General features: G+C 40.4%; 1 protein-coding gene across 4 annotated transcripts in view; it reads right to left on the bottom strand.

Moving 5' to 3' along the window:
• NABP1 (nucleic acid binding protein 1) overlaps nucleotides 1-16,321 on the bottom strand; it is a 133,093-nt gene that overhangs the window by 7,101 nt on the left and 109,671 nt on the right. The window contains exon 7 of one of the 4 annotated variants that reach the window (XR_006058800.1): nucleotides 13,514-15,424. The exons of 1 other annotated variant lie outside the window; for it this stretch is intronic. The gene's annotated coding sequence lies outside the window, so the exon portion shown is untranslated. Of the gene's footprint in view, nucleotides 1-13,513; nucleotides 15,425-16,321 lie in introns of those variants that run through there. 2 more of the 4 variants (XR_006058802.1, XR_006058803.1) reach the window with 2 other exon arrangements.

Raw genomic sequence — 16,321 nt, 5'->3', positions numbered from 1 at the left:
AAGAAGATCCAACCAATCCATTCTGAAGGAGATCAGCCCTGGGATTTCTTTGGAAGGAATGATGCTAAAGCTGAAACTGCAGTACTTTGGCCACCTCATGCGAAGAGTTGACTCATTGGAAAAGACTCTGATGCTGGGAGGGATTGGGGGCAGGAGGAGAAGGGGACGACCGAGGATGAGATGGCTGGATGGCATCACTGACTCGATGCACGTGAGTCTGAGTGAACTCCAGGAGATGGTGATGGACAGGGAGGCCTGGCGTGCTGTGATTCATGGGGTTGCAAAGAGTCGGACACAACTGAGCGACTGAACTGAACTGAGGATCTAAAGTCAGCATGTAAAATCAAACCATGTAGCAGCTAAATTTGTTAACCCCTTAATTTCAAGTGCATAATGTTGTGTATACTTGCCCTACTTGGTAATATATATCACTTTCAAATGATTCCATTTAATATAAGTGACATGAAGAACATAATTTTCAATATTGTTTGATTTTGTAAGAAAAGAGAGTGAGAAGTTAGTATTCTTCATTGAGTTCTGAATGAGGCAGCTGGTTTGCATTTAGAGTACATGTTCTATTAAAAAACAAACAAAAAACGAAACCATGTCTTTAAGGGCTAGAATCCCACAGAGCAACAAGATGCTGCTCTCTGAGAATCACACAAGAGCTGAGACAGTGCAGGGGAGCAGCAGTTGGTGGTGTCATGGTAGATGCACTATTAAAATGAATACTTTTGTCTTTAGCTCACTTTTATCTTGTTTTTACTATTGTCGAGGCTGTTGGTTTGCTAAGCCAAGCACTTTTAGATAAATTCCAATAAATTTAATGTATATGTGTATGTGTATGAAATGCAACCCCACTGTAGAGGAAAAAACATATATCAGGTTGATTACCCAGTAGAGTTTACTTATTTGCCTATTTAATCGAAATATGAAGTTTGACTCATTTTTACTGGGCAACTAAACCTCCTATTGCCACTGCTGCATGCAAAAAGATGTCCATATATACACACGAACACATAGCATACTGCCACCACTGAGGGGGCAGACTATGAAACATCTCCATCCAAAATCTCAAGTTTTTATCAAATTTGTCCCGCTAGTCATCAAATGCCCTGGCATCTACAACCCTCATCCCACCCTTGCCATGTGGCCAGATGTCTCATCTACTTCCTGGAGCGCGTGAGATACTTACACGGTGCCGACGATGGCCCTGTGTGCACTGCACTCCTCTGGGGCCCCACCATCAGCCGGCCTGGCGCCTGGCCCTGCTCTGTGCCACAGTTGCTGCTGCCCTCACCATGACCAGCGCTATGGCCATCATCACCTTTCCGCCCCCAGCACTGTGCTCGTCTCAACTGCTGCTGCATTGCTGAGATAACAGTTCTGCTGGCTGCCTCTCCCCACAAAAAGCAAGAAACAGAGGAAAACAAAACCATTTTTGGCTACCAGTCAGCTCTCTCCTTCAAGAGTTCAAGGTCTGAATTCCTGGGTTATAAGGAATCAAAGACACCACCTCAGGAGCGAAGGAGGGACCTTGTCAGCAGAGGGCATATTTCAGGTTGGTTGATGATGAGAAAATCATTAACATGAGAAAATCATTGAGAAAATCAATGAGAAAATCAATAACACAAACACACTCATAGCACTTAGAACACTCTAGGCATTAAGTGCTTGACACACATGAACTCATTTCAAACAATTATTTTGGTCTCTTTCAATGCTAAGAACATGTTGGCACCTGTAATTTGGCCTCCTCACACACACAGAAGTTGCTCAGTCTTGACTGACTCTTTGTGACCCCATGGATTGTAGCCCACCAGGCTCCTCGGTCCATGGGATTTTCCAGGCATGAATACTGGAGTGGGTTGCCGTTTCCTTCTCCAGGGGATCTTCCTGACCCAGGGATCGAACCCGGTCTCCTGCATTGGAGGCAGACGCTTTACCGTCTGAGCTACCAGGGACGCCCATGAAAAACACAGAAGAGTAGTAGTAAGCTTCAAAAGGATGTCAGTTGAGATCTTTTATAGATGAAATCTACTTCCTAGAAGTCAACTCGCCAATTATATGCACAGCTGGAGACAAGAGGCTGCAAAAAAAGGTTCAACTGGAAAATATCCCGGGTACCCAATTGGATCCAGTTATTCTGCGTCTGTGGATTTAAAATGATCATCATCCATGGTGGAATAGATGTGTCCCTTGTTGCTTAGAAAATCCACAGCTAGCTTGACTGAGGCTATGGACATGTGTTGGAGTTGGTTCTTGAGATCCTGAAAGTTCAATCCTTCAGGTCTTGGGCAAGACTTGATCAAATTCAGCACCTGTTTCTGGGCCACAGTGAGGCCATTTGAACTTTCCAGTAGGAGGGAAAGCCCTGTCTCTGTAATCATCAGCAAGAGTGACAGTTCTGTCTCCACAGTCAGGGAACACCCAGACTGCAATAATCTTCATAGCTGGCTTCTCCCAAATTCTGAACAGCACTAGCAGTCCTAGATGGCTAGATTACAAAATAAAGTGTAGACTTCCCAGGGACAGATCATATGTTCACAGTCACCTTTTTAAACGTCTTTGATAATGAAAATGAGTAGGGAACATTTATACATACACACATACACGTATTTGTATTTATATGTCTATCTCATATACATGAGATATACATAAGAAAACAAATGTATCATATATATAAAAAACATATATAAAAAGTAGATAGACCTTTTATACACGTTTTTCTCATATATGTGTATATATAAAGCAGAAAACCATGTATAAAAAGTATTATTGTTGTTCAGTTGCTCAGTCGTGTCCGACTCTTTACGACCCCATGGACTGCAGCACGCCAGGCCTCCCTGTTCCTCACCATCTTCGGGAGTTTGCCCAAGTTCATATAAAAAATAAAATGAACACTCATATACCTGTCCTAACTTCAATAATTATCAACATGTGAATGATATTGTTTCATCTATACCTACAGGACTATTTTGAAGCAAATTGCACACATTATTATATCATCTATAAAAACCGCAGTATGTGCGCTAGTTATCAACTTAACACTGTGCAGCTCCAAACCCACCCTTCCTTGTTCCAGGATGTGATCCTAAAGATAGACCCTAGAAATATTTCTCTTTTTGCAAGATGTTAAGCTTTGTCATTAGAGGACATCAGAGAGACACTGGAAGAGGAAGGGGCATCTCTTCCAGCTTCTACTGTGCTCTCCGCTGCTTGTCTGTGGTCGAGGGCAACCAAGCTCAGGAGCTTCACAGGGGCACTCACCTCCCATTGAGTTTCAGCAGCACCCGAATGGGTGGCTTCCTGATGAGTTCTGCTGGCATATTGGCCAGCCTCCAGTGAGTCTCACAGGTGCCCAGCTGTGAGATCAAATATTCTCATGATTTCATGTGTGTGTGTGTGTGTGTATATACTACATATAAAACATTTCCATAATTCTAAAATTATAATCACAAAACAAAATATATTAGTGAAGTCTCATTTGTGTCCCCTTCCTTTTTCTTTAGCAAGTAATTTTTTATTGTCATTTCTTCAGTTTAAAAAAATAAAAGCAAAAATATTCACATTCCCCTTCCTTAAAAAAGTAGCACATATATGGACTATTTTGTACTTTGCTTTTTTTCCCACTCAAGAACATATCCTGAAAGTCACTTCATAAATGCAGAGATACTTCTAGTACAGTTGCTTTGTATCCCCTGAGTGAACACACTGTACTGTATCCAACCATCCGTGAACTGGTGGACATCTGAGTTGTCCCCAGTCTTTTGCTATTACAGGCAATGCTTCAGTGAACATGTCTTTTGGTTTGTCAGAGTATCTTTAGAATAGTATCGGTTAGCTTTTGCTATCTATAGCACATTACCTCAAAACTTGGTGGTGTAAAGCAACAATCTCATATATTAGCTCAGCATTCTGTAGGTCAGCAATTTTGGCAGCTTTCAACATGTGACTGACAGCTGACTTCAGTCCCATGTTCCCACTCATGTGACTCAAGTCAGCTGTCATCTCAGTTGGAACTGGATAATCCAAGGTAGAGCCATTCTCATGTCAGCAGGTTGGTTGGCTGTCAACCAAGACGCCATGTGTGGCCTCTTACCACCCAGTAGGCTAGCTAGGACTCGTTTATGCCTTCTTGTGTCAATCTCAGGGTTCCAAGCACATCAAGAGAAAACAAGCCCCAGTGCACAAGTACTTCTCAATCTTCTGCTTCCATTAACTTTGCTACCATCCCAGGGTACTCAGACAAACCCACTGTTTGGGGAAGAGGGTGACCACCCAAAGACATGCGTACAGGCAGAGGTATTCTAGAAGTCATTTACAATCCACCACAAGGATAGATTCCCCAGGGACTAGGATGTTGGGCCACAGGGCAAATTCCAATGTAAAACTTCCAATTCTCCCTACCCCTAACCCTAGGGATTAGGCCATTTGTATTCCCTCCCACTAGGAACACAAGTGCCTGTTTCTCAGTGTCACTAATAGAGTATATTTTCAAACTTTTATATGTTTTGATCTAAAAGCAAGTGATGAGTCTCAGTGACAATTTAATTTAATTTAATCTCCCAATATGAATGAGATTGAGCATTCTCCTCATATGCTTAAGAACCATTTGATTTTTTTGTGAACTGCCTATATTTCTTGTCCATTTCTTTCATAGTAATTGGTCTTCTCTACTTTTATAAGCTTTTTTATATTAGGACTTTAGCCCTTTATCAGTGATATAAATTACAAATATTATTTCTATTTTGTCATCATGGTTTTTTAAAAAAAAAAAAAAAAACATGTTTCTGGATGTTGAGCCATTGTTGGAATAACTTTTCTCCATTTCCAAACAATGAGGGAATTCACCCATGTTGTTCTATATCTGTGTGTTGAGAGGAGGGGATCTAATTATTCGTTTCCCTATCAAGATACCACCTTTGTTGTAGACTAAATTTCTTTAACTAATTGGGTGTGTATTCAGTTGACATTTAAAGTATGACTAATTCCAAGTGAAAATATGACTTATTCAAATTCTGTATTCTTGTTCTCCATCTCTGCCTCTATCTATAGCTGAATTTACACTCCCTTTTAAAACTAACTCAAACCCCAGCTCCTGTCCACACTGCCCAGTGAGTCAGCAGGAGCCTCCCAGTTTCCATATTACTGGGGCAGTTGAAAGTATAAATTCCTGATTGTGTGATCTCAGGCAATTTTATCTTTAATCTGTGAGGATAAGAAAACCTTCTTCACAGGGTCATTTAATAGGATCAATGAGATAATGTAGGGAAGTCATAAGTACAGTGCTGGACCATAGTAAGGGCTCAATAAATCATGGGTACCCATTAAAGAAGTGGAGAGACCAAGTAATAAAAAAAAAAAAAAAAAGGCAAGTACCTAAGACTGAGAAATGTGGGCTTAATGCAGAAAAAATTTTGTTGACAGTGATTAATATGTGTGTATACCTGTGTACATAAATTGGGAAAGCACACACAATAGTGTTTTCTTCAGTGTGTTTCATTTGAGGATGCTTCCCTATAGATTGAGAGTGGCAGGCCTCTGCTTGGCAAGGAACTTTCACACTCCTTGAGTATGCCAGCTTTGAAGCCAACTGATGGGAAGAAAAGGCAAAACCATAAGAAGCAGAAGACACTTCTGGTCAGCTCATGCCTTAAGAAATCAGTTTTAGACTCAAGATCTGCTAAACAGCTGAGCATCTGACCTGCAAACACTGAAGTTCCAGTGTGGCTCTTCTATTCCTGACACTCCATCCCAGAGGACTTCATATCATATCCTGCCAGAGGCTCCCCCTCTAATCCCTGACTCAGAGCTGCTCTTGGCAGTGGTGTGTTCCAGGTAACCAACTCCTTCCAGTCACATTCATAGGACTGCAATTCCTATTGCTCAGCTGGTCTTCATTCCAGCAGTTTCTGCCCCAAGAGTCTAGAGTGTCAGATGTAAATCTTGAGGGGGAAAAAAATAGATTTTAGTAAGGCCAGAGCTAAACAGAAACAAGGAGAGAGACTTAAAAATACCAAAGTCATGGAATTACACTTGTGAGGTGTGTGAGGGTGCTGGGCTTGGTTATATTCTGGCATGGTTGAAACTGGAATTATGTAACTCAGTAAGGCAATCTAGAGCTGACCTTGGTACATGGGACTGTTGGCTGTAAGCTGAGTGGTTTTTAAAATATCAGAAAAGTGACTGCCACTGGGTCTGTGGGGATGAGGAATTCACTTGGGAAGCTACATGAGAGAACATTCTGGAATAATGACAATGTTCCGTATCTCCACAGGGGTTGGAGTTACCCAGGTGGCACAGGCATTCATTAAAGCTCACAAATGTACACCTGAGATTTGTGCATTTCTTTGTAAATTTTACACTAAAAACCCACCTTAAACTCCATAATGAACAGGTATGCCAAAATAGCGAAATATTCAGTTCACTGATATCCGCAGTTAGTTGAAATGTATTTAACAGACTAATGAATAGAATAGGATGAATAGATGGATGGAATAAAAACAAGCAGAGTCAGATGGTAATATCTCACTGGCGAGTACACATGTCTACAATTCTTTCAACACGTTTGAAATTTTTCATAATAGAATGTTAGGGAGAGTTACCTAATGCTTTATCAGAAGCAAACCAGCAAACTCTGGGTATACAACAACACTGAGGGTGTCACTGGAAATACAGAATCCCTTCCAGTACCCTCTGTTTTCCCCTTGGCCACTGGCTTTCTCCCGGACACAAACCCTGGCCCACACATTCTTCTTCTTCCCCTGCACTTTCATAGTCATGCCTTCACCCTCTGGGAAAGGATGAATGGAAAAAAACAGTGCAAGGTACTCAGCTATTGGACAGATTTTGTGATGAAGACTCAACCCAACAACTGTCATGGTAAATTCTCAGCATAGTACTTTTCTGCATCCAGAAGACTCTAAAAGCTTTTTTTTTTTTAAGTAACCTAATTGCAATTATATAAACTGCTTAATATTCCAGATTTTATAGAAAAGGTTGTCTCCTAATAATGGCATGGAGAAATGACCAGTATTTGCCTCTTATTTCCATTCCTCATGGGGGAAAAAAAATAACACTTGTTGAGCTCAACATATGGAACACATGTTTTGCATACATTGGCTCACAGAGTTCTCATCGCTCTGCCAGTATGTAGATAGCCCCTGATTCCTCTTTTTAAAATGAAGCTCATGATCATAGAGCCAGTAAATAGATCTAGGTCTCAAACCAAGATCTCCTCAGCTCAAAATCATGTTCTTTTCACCAAAGCACATTGTCTCTGGCAATTAAAATAGGTTATGTTCTGCAAAGCTAACATAACTCCAGGAACAGCAGTCACTTGGCCAGGATTTGACAAAATATCACTAGTAAAGGAATAAAATTTATAAGAGCAGTTTCACGTTCTACTTCCAACTGTTTTTACCAAACCACTGCCTACCCAAAGGTATTTTTAACAATTTACACTTCCCACCAGTATTATTGAAATATATAACAAGAGTATAAAACTTGGCAACAATTTCCATATTTTCTGACCCTTCAGGGAGCTGTGCATGGTTTATTTAATAAAGCTGCTTAACTGAAAGGAATCTACTTTTAATGTCATTTCTGCTTGTTCATCAGTTATAAACATATAGCTCAACTCCTTATTGACCTTCCACACATGCTTAAACATCAAAAAAAATTCCCATCTGATGGAATAATGGCAACTTTTCCCCACATTAAACCAGATTCCTAAATTACTGAAACGATTTAGTAACCATCCAGTTCAGTTCAGTTCCGTTCAGTCGCTCAGTCATGTTCGACTCTGCGACCCCATGAATCCCAGCATGCCAGGCCTCCCTGCACTAATCATGCTGACTACAAGCAAAATGGCTGTCTGGGGAGGCCTGACAAATAGCTGTGAAAAGAAGAGAAGCGAAAAGCAAAGGAGAAAAGGAAAGATATAACATCTGAATGCAGAGATCCAAAGAATACCAAGAAGAGATAAGAAAGCCTTCCTCAGCGATCAATGCAAAGAAATAGAGATAAACAACAGAATGGGAAAGACTAGAGATCTCTTCAAGAAAATTAGAGATACCAAGGGAACATTTCTTTCAGGATTTGAAACAGCTCAACTGGTATTCCATCACCTCCACTAGCTTTGTTCGTACTGATGCTTTCTAAGGTCCATTTGACTTCACATTCCAAGATGTCTGGCTCTAGATTAGTGATCACATCATCATGATTATCTGGGTCGTGAAGACCTTTTTTGTACAGTTCTTCCGTGTATTCTTGCCACCTCTTCTTAATATCTTCTGCTTCTGTTAGGTCCATATCATTTCTGTCCTTTATTGAGCCCATCTTTGCATGAAATATTCCCTTGGTATCTCTAATTTTCTTGAAGAGATCTCTAGTCTTTCCCATTCTGTTGTTTTCCTCTATTTCTTTGCACTGATCGCTGAAGAAGGCTTTCTTATCTCTTCTTGCTATTCTTTGGAACTCTGCATTCAGATGCTTATATCTTTCCTTTTCTCTTTGCTTTTCGCCTCTCTTATTTTCACAGCTATTTGTAAGGCCTCCCCAGACAGCCATTTTGCTTTTTTGCATTTCTTTTCCATGGGGATGGTCTTGATCCCTGTCTCCTGTACAATGTCACGAACCTCATTCCATAGTTCATCAGGCACTGTATCTATCTGATCTAGACCCTTAAATATATTTCTCACTTCCACTGTATAATCATAAGGGATTTGATTTAGGTCATACCTGAATGATCTAGCGGTTTTCCCTACTTTCTTCAATTTGAGTCTGAATTTGGCAGTAAGGAGTTTATGATCTGAGCCACAATCAGCTCCCAGTCTTGTTTTTGTTGTCAGTATAGAGCTTCTCCATCTTTGGCTGATAAGAATAGAATCAATCTGATGTCGGTGTTGACCATCTGGTGATGTCCATGGGTAGAGTCTTCTCTTTTGTTGTTGGAAGAGGGTGTTTGCTATGACCAGTGCATTTTCTTGGCAAAACTCTATGAGTCTTTGCCCTGCTTCATCCCACATTCCAAGGCCAAATTTACCTGTTACTCCAGGTGTTTCTTGACTTTCTACTTTTGCATTCCAGTCCCCTATAATGAAAAGGACATCTTTTTTGGGTCTTAGTTCTAAAAGATCTTGCAGGTCTTCATAAAACCATTCAACTTCAGCTTCTTCAGCGTTACTGGTTGGGGCATAGACTTGGATAACTGTGATATTGAATGGTTTGCCTTGGAGACGAACAGAGATCATTCTGTCATTTTGAGACTGCATCCAAGTACTGCATTTTGGACTCTTTTGTTGACCATGATGGCTAGTCCATTTCTTCTGAGGGATTCCTGCCTGCAGTAGTAGATGTAATGGTCATCTGAGTTAAATTCACCTATTCCAGTCCATTTTAGTTTGCTGATTCCTAGAATGTCGACATTCACCCTTGCCATCTTTTGTTTGATCACTTCCAATTTGCATTGATTCATGGACCTAACATTCCAGGTTCCTATGCAATATTGCTCTTTACAGCATCGGATCTTCCTCCTATCAGTACGAACAAAGCTAGTGGAGGTGATGGAATTCCAGTGGAGCTATTTCAAATCCTGAAAGATGATGCTGTGAAAGTGCTGCACTCAATATGCTAGCAAGTTTGGAAAACTCAGCAGTGGCCACAGGACTGGAAAAGGTCAGTTTTCATTCCAATTCCAAAGAAAGGCAATGCCAAAGAATGCTCAAACTACCACACAATTGCACTCATCTCACATGCTAGTAAAGTGATGCTCAAAATTCTCCAAGCCAGAATTCAGGAATACATGAATCGTGAACTCCCTGATGTTCAAGCTGGTTTTAGAAGAGGCTGAGGAACCACAGATCAAATTGCCAACATCCACTGGATCATGGAAAAAGCAAGAGAGTTCCAGAAAAACATCTATTTCTGCTTTATTGACTATGCAAAGCCTTTGACTGTGTGGATAACAATAAACTGTGGAACATTCTGAAAGAGATGGGAATACCAGACCACCTGACCTGCCTCTTGAGAAATCTGTATGCAGGTAGGAAGCAACAGTTAGAACTGGACATGGAACAACAGACTGGTTCCAAATAGGAAAAGGAGTACGTCAAGGCTGTATATTGTCATCCTGCTTATTTAACTTATATGCAGAGTACATCATGAGAAACGCTGGACTGGAAGAAACACAAGTTGGAGTCAGGATTGCCAGGAGAAATATCAATAACCTCAGATATGTGGATGACAGCACCCTTATGGCAGAAAGGGAAGAGGAGCTAAAAAGCCTCTTGATGAAAGTGAAAGAGAGCAAAAAAGTTGGCTAAAAGCTCAACATTCAGAAAATGAAGAACATGGCATCTGGTCCCATCACTTCATGGGAAATAGATGGGGAACCAGTAGAAACAGTGTCAGACTTCATTTTGGGGGGCTCCAAAATCACTACAGATGGTGACTGCAGCCATGAAATTAAAAGACGCTTACTCCTTGGAAGAAAAGTTATGACCAACCTAGATAGTATATTCAAAAGCAGAGACATTACTTTGCTGACTAAGGCCAGTCTAGTCAAGGCTACGGTTTTTCCTATGGTCATGTATGGATGTGAGAGTTGGACTGTGAAGAAGGCTGAGCGCTGAAGAATGGATGTTTTTGAACTGCGGTGTTGGAGAAGACTCTTGAGGGTCCCTTGGACTGCAAGAAGATCCAACCAGTCCATTCTGAAGGAGATCAACCCTGGGATTTCTTTGGAAGGAATGATGCTGAAGCTGAAACTCCAGTACTTTGGCCACCTCATGCAAAGAGTTGACTCATTGGAAAAGACTCTGATGCTGGGATGGACTGGGGGCAGGAGAAGGGGATGACAGAGGATGAGATGGCTGGATGGTATCACTGACTCAATGGACGTGAGTCTGAGTGAACTCCAGGAGATGGTGATGGACAGGGAGGCCTGGCGTGCTGCGATTCATGGGGTCACAAAGAGTCAGACACGACTGAGCAACTGAACTGAACTGAACCGAAGGGACCATTTCATGCAAAGATGGGCTCAATAAAGGACAGAAATGGTATGGACCTAACAGAAAGAAGCAGAAGATAGTAAGAGGTGGCAAGAATACACATAAGAACTGTACAAAAAGATCTTCATGACCAAGATAACCATGATGGTGTGATCACTCATTTAGAGCCAGACATCCTGGAATGTAAAGTCAAGTGGGGCTTAGAAAGCATCATTATGTACAAAGCTACTGGAGGTGATGGAATTCCAGTCGAACTATTTCAAATCCTGATAGCTGATGCTGTGAAAGTGCTGCACTCAATATGCCAGCAAGTTTGGAAAACTCAGCAGTGGCCACAAGACTGGAAAAGGTCCGTTTTCATCCCAATCCCAAAGGAAGGCAATGCTAAAGAATGCTCAAACTACCACACAATTGCACTCATCTCACACGCTAGTAATAATCAAAATTCTCCAAGCCAGGCTTCAGCAATACATGAACCATGAAATTCCAGATGTTCAAGCTGGTTTTAGAAAATGCAGAGGAACCAGAGATCAAATTGCCAACATACGCTGGATCATGGAAAAAGCGAGAGTTCCAGGAAAACATCTATTTCTGCTCTACTGACTATGCCAAAGCCTTTGACTGTGTGGATAACAATAAACTGTGGAAAATTCTGAAAGAGATGGGAATACAGGACCACCTAACCTGCCTCTTGAAAAATCTGTATGCAGGTCAGGAAGCAACAGAACTGGACATGGAACAACAGACTGGCTCCAAATAGGAAAAGGAGTACGTCAACACTGTATATTGACACCCTGCTTATTTAACTTATATACAGAGTACATCATGAGAAACGCTGGGCTGGAAGAAGCACAGCTGGAATCAAGATTGCCGGGAGAAATATCAATAACCTCAGATATGCAGATGACACCACCCTTACGGCAGAAAGTGAAGAGGAACTAAAAAGCCTCTTGATGAAAGTGAGAGAGTGAAAAAGTTGGCTTAAAGTTCAACATTCAGAAAACGAAGATAATGGCATCTGGTCCCATCGCTTCATGTCAATAAACGGGGAAACAGTGGAAACAGTGGCTGACTGTATTTTTTTGGGCTCCAAAATCACTGCAGATGGTGATTGCAGCCATGAAATTAAGACGCTTACTCCTTGGAAGGAAAGTTATGACCAACCTAGATAGCATATTTAAAAGCAGAGACATTACTTTGCCAACTAAGGTCCGTCTAGTCAAGGCTATGGTTTTTCCAGTAGTCATGTTTGGATCTGAGTTGGACTGTGAAGAAAGCTGAGCGCTGAAGAATTGATGCTTTTTAACTGTGGTGTTGGAGAAGACTCTTGAGAGTCCCTTGGACTGCAAGGGGATCCAACCTGTCCATTCTAAAAATCAGACCTGGGTGTTCATTGGAAGGACTGATGCTGAAGCTGAAACTCCAATACTTTGGCCACCTCATGCAGAGTTGACTCACTGAAGACTCTGATGCTGGGAGAGATTGAGGGAAGAAGGGGACGACAGAGGATGATGGCTGGATGTCATAACCGATTTGATGGACATGAGTTTGAGTAAACTCTGGGAGTCAGTGATGGACAGGGAGCCTGGCGTGCTGCGATTCACAGGGTCACAGAGTCGGACACGACTGAGGCACTGAACTGAACTGACCATTTTCATTGGTTTTCTATCTTAGTCTTAGGTCAGATGTCTTACTCAGCTTCCTACTAGGCTTATAACTATTTGAATCAAGACTAGCCTCACCTGGCAGGCAAACTATGCCTTATTACTCATCTATGTAAAATATTTATGATACCTGCCCCTCTGAAGAACAGGATTGGTCAATGAGGTTAGGTTTGGAGGTATTCTCAGCAATGTTTATCAGGCCTCCAATTCCACTAATTTTCTATTTGGCCAGCCTCTCCACACAATAAAGGGAATTGAGGAATGCTTTGGGAGACAGAAAGGCAGATGCTGCTGCAAACAGGCTTGCTGAAATAAACAATGTTAAAATCTATTTTAATTCTTTTAAACAGAAAACTAGGGTTTGAAAAGGCATATTTTCACTTTGATCAATATAAGTGAAAGTGAAGTCACTCAGTCACGTCCAACTCTTTCTGACCCTGTGGACTGTAGCCCGCCAGGTTCCTCTGTCCATGGGATTCTCCAGGCAAGAATACTGGAGTGGGTTGCCATTTCCTTCTCCAGGGGATCTTCCCAACCCAGGGATCGAACCTGGGTCTCCCGCATTGCAGGTAGATGCTTTATCCTCTGAGCCACCAGGGAATCCCTTGATCAATATAGGTCCAGAGGAATCCAGGCAATTCCACTATGGATAACCTAAGATATTCTATTTGAACCTAGTTCAAAACTCGAGTGCTGACAGGCAGTACTCAAACTCTATCCTGCCTGGAATTACACTGCTTTACTCATTATGACTTTTGGAGGAGTATATGTGTAAGTACTATTTTTCATAATCTAGAACCTTGTACATTCTAACCTTACAAAAATAAACTGGTATGTGCATGTGTACATTTATTTCAAGATAAAGTTATTTCTGCATTAATATCAAGGACAGGAGACAAAAATCTTCAGGGACTTTAAGTACAGCTCTCTCCAACCTACACTTACACATTCTTCTGGTGGAGCACAGAAATTATCCATACACCTAACAAGTTCCTGGGGAAAATCTTATAGGTTTATAAACCATCCTTTGAGAGTTTTATTCAGTACCAGTATGTGGACAAAGAAACTGGACTCGCCATGTCCAGAAGTATAAATTTTGTTGGCATGAAACAAAAATGTACTCAAATTTTGGTTAAAGATCTGATTTTTAAAGACATGTATTACTTACCAAGGCCTTGAAAAAGATAAATGGAATGTCTACTAGTCAAAACTTGTTTAAATGCTCATTTTCATCATACTGATTATCTCAATGGTAAACAGGTCTTAGGAGTATCTTTGGACCTAATGTTCTTAATGAGGAAACACTACATGAATGGCTTGTCAGATGGTCTGGACTTGATTCTCTCATCTGTGATTAGTGCTTTAAGAAACATCATTATACACTTTTAGCTCAGAAACCTGGAGTACTGTGATCACAGCATTGGAACAAATTCTGGTGCATCCCTTATGAAGTAAACCTGAAGAGACCTGGAAAAAACTTGAACACACCTGGAAAGTTTTTCTAGTTTCTCCCCCTCAAGTCCTAACAACATACCATTCAGGTTAGTGCTGTTTTCCCAAGGTCACAATTAGATTTCCTCAAAAGCGTATCTCAACTGTTAGTCATTATGACTACTTTGTGAAATGTGGGACTGTTTACCCCAACATCTATTTAATAATTGGCTGGAACCTCAATACTCAGATTGTCACTATGGCCAAGTATATCAGCTTTTACTCATCATTAATCCTGTACCAGAAAAATGTGACTCTCTTCTACTAGAAATGTTCACTTCCATCGGACAGGGGACAAATTGGTGTGAAAGTCTTATGTTAACAACTGCTTTTCACGTGGTTTTCTTGTTTGTTGTTTCTAGAACCTTTGTGAATAAAGTCTCTTTAATTAAGAGTCACAGCAGCCTACAATTGCTTAGAGCAATCTGTCATTATGGTACATTATGATAATTATTAAGGTATAAGAAAAAGGAAGGCATGTCAGTAACTAAATTGGAATGTCTGATCCATATAAACTAAGAACTGCTACTATGTCTTAAGACTGATGTAAAATACTCTCAAATTTGTACCTTCTGAGAAAACTTTCTAGGGCCGGTTAACCACCTTCTGATTACTTTACATGTTCATACAGATCATTGATCTTACTAACCTTGCATCTATTTTAGTATCATTCCCTCAGCATTATTACTCAATCAAGCAAATTAAACATTCTCTTAAAATGTTAAGAGATAAAACTACAAGTGACAAATACTCAGTTCTCAGTGATAGGGGAGCCTCAAGTTAAACTGTCCTCAAATTTAAAATGCAATTACTAAAACTATAGGAACCAAACAAACGTAAGCTGGCAAAAATGTCCATGGGAAAGCATCCTGCAGGCTTCACTAATATGTAACACCACCTTGCTTTATGGGTTTCATGTTTCCAAGTCTGTATTATAGTAACCCCCCAATGAACCTACCCAGAGAGAAGGGGCCACCTGCCTAATGAGATTTCAATTCACTTCAATCCACTTCAGAACTGACTTAGAAATATAAAGTGGGACCCAAACCCAGTAGTGTGTATTTCTATAATCAAATGGCCTTTGTTTTCAGTAGGTGTTTAAACTTAGGAAGTTGTTAGCTGAAAGCGCCAGGAAGGGGGAAGGTGGGAAACTTTCTTCCTCTTAACTTCTTGATGAGTACTGTCCAAGCAGGCTGAGAAGGCAAATATTCAATATGAATTGTAACTCACTTTGCTTTGGTTTTGGAGGCTTCCCTTAAGAAAAAAGAAATTTGTTAATAAATGATTTTTTAAAAAACCCACAGAACAGCAAGGTTAAATTATTGAGGCAAACATCAATCACAAAAGTAAAATGTAAGGTCTTTCTCTAGTTAATCTCAACACATTAAAGGGTAACAATACCTCCACACCTAACTCCTGCATTTTTTCCTATTCTTGAGACATGATTAGACAATAAACATTTGACTGCTTATTAGGAGCTAGAAATCATTCTAATCATTCACTTGGAAAAATCTTAAATAACTCTAAAGGGGTAATATCACTTACTTATTTTTATAGTTCTGGAACCTAAGGTTTACAGAGATTTTAAGTGAACAGCTTGTCCAATATCACAGGTGAAGAGAATCAGGCCAGGATTAGCATCTCAGCAAGCCATTGCCTGATTATTTTTTTAAAAACTCTAAAATTCTTTCATTCAAAATCACCTTTAATACTAATCTCCCACAAATAACTCAGTCTTAGGGCTTCTACCCTTACGTAAAGATTTTAAAAAAAACTAATTTGCAATTTTTTTTACTTCAAACATCTGTAATTTTGTGAACATCCTGAAAAGGTACTAATCACAAAACCAAATGAACTATACTAATCAGTATGTGAATAAAGGGAAAACTTATTTCTATAACGTATCATCCCCAGTTACTTAAGTACCATAAAGAAACTTCTTGAGCTTATTCATTACTTGCTTTACCCCTTAACACTACCGACACAGTGCCTGACATGTGGCACACTGTTAGAAACTGGATTAGAGCAAATAAATATCTGGCACAGATTTTTATATTCAAATGCCATGGCACTTTCAGAAAACAAAGCCTACTTAAACTATTTTGCTATTTTAGGTGAGAGAAAAAAGACAAAGTGACAAATACAGAGCTG

Source organism: Ovis aries, chromosome 2 (genome assembly GCF_016772045.2).
Source record: "Ovis aries strain OAR_USU_Benz2616 breed Rambouillet chromosome 2, ARS-UI_Ramb_v3.0, whole genome shotgun sequence".
In the NCBI taxonomy this organism is placed as follows: domain Eukaryota; kingdom Metazoa; phylum Chordata; class Mammalia; order Artiodactyla; family Bovidae; genus Ovis; species Ovis aries.
This window is presented reverse-complemented; position numbering and strand designations above follow the sequence as displayed.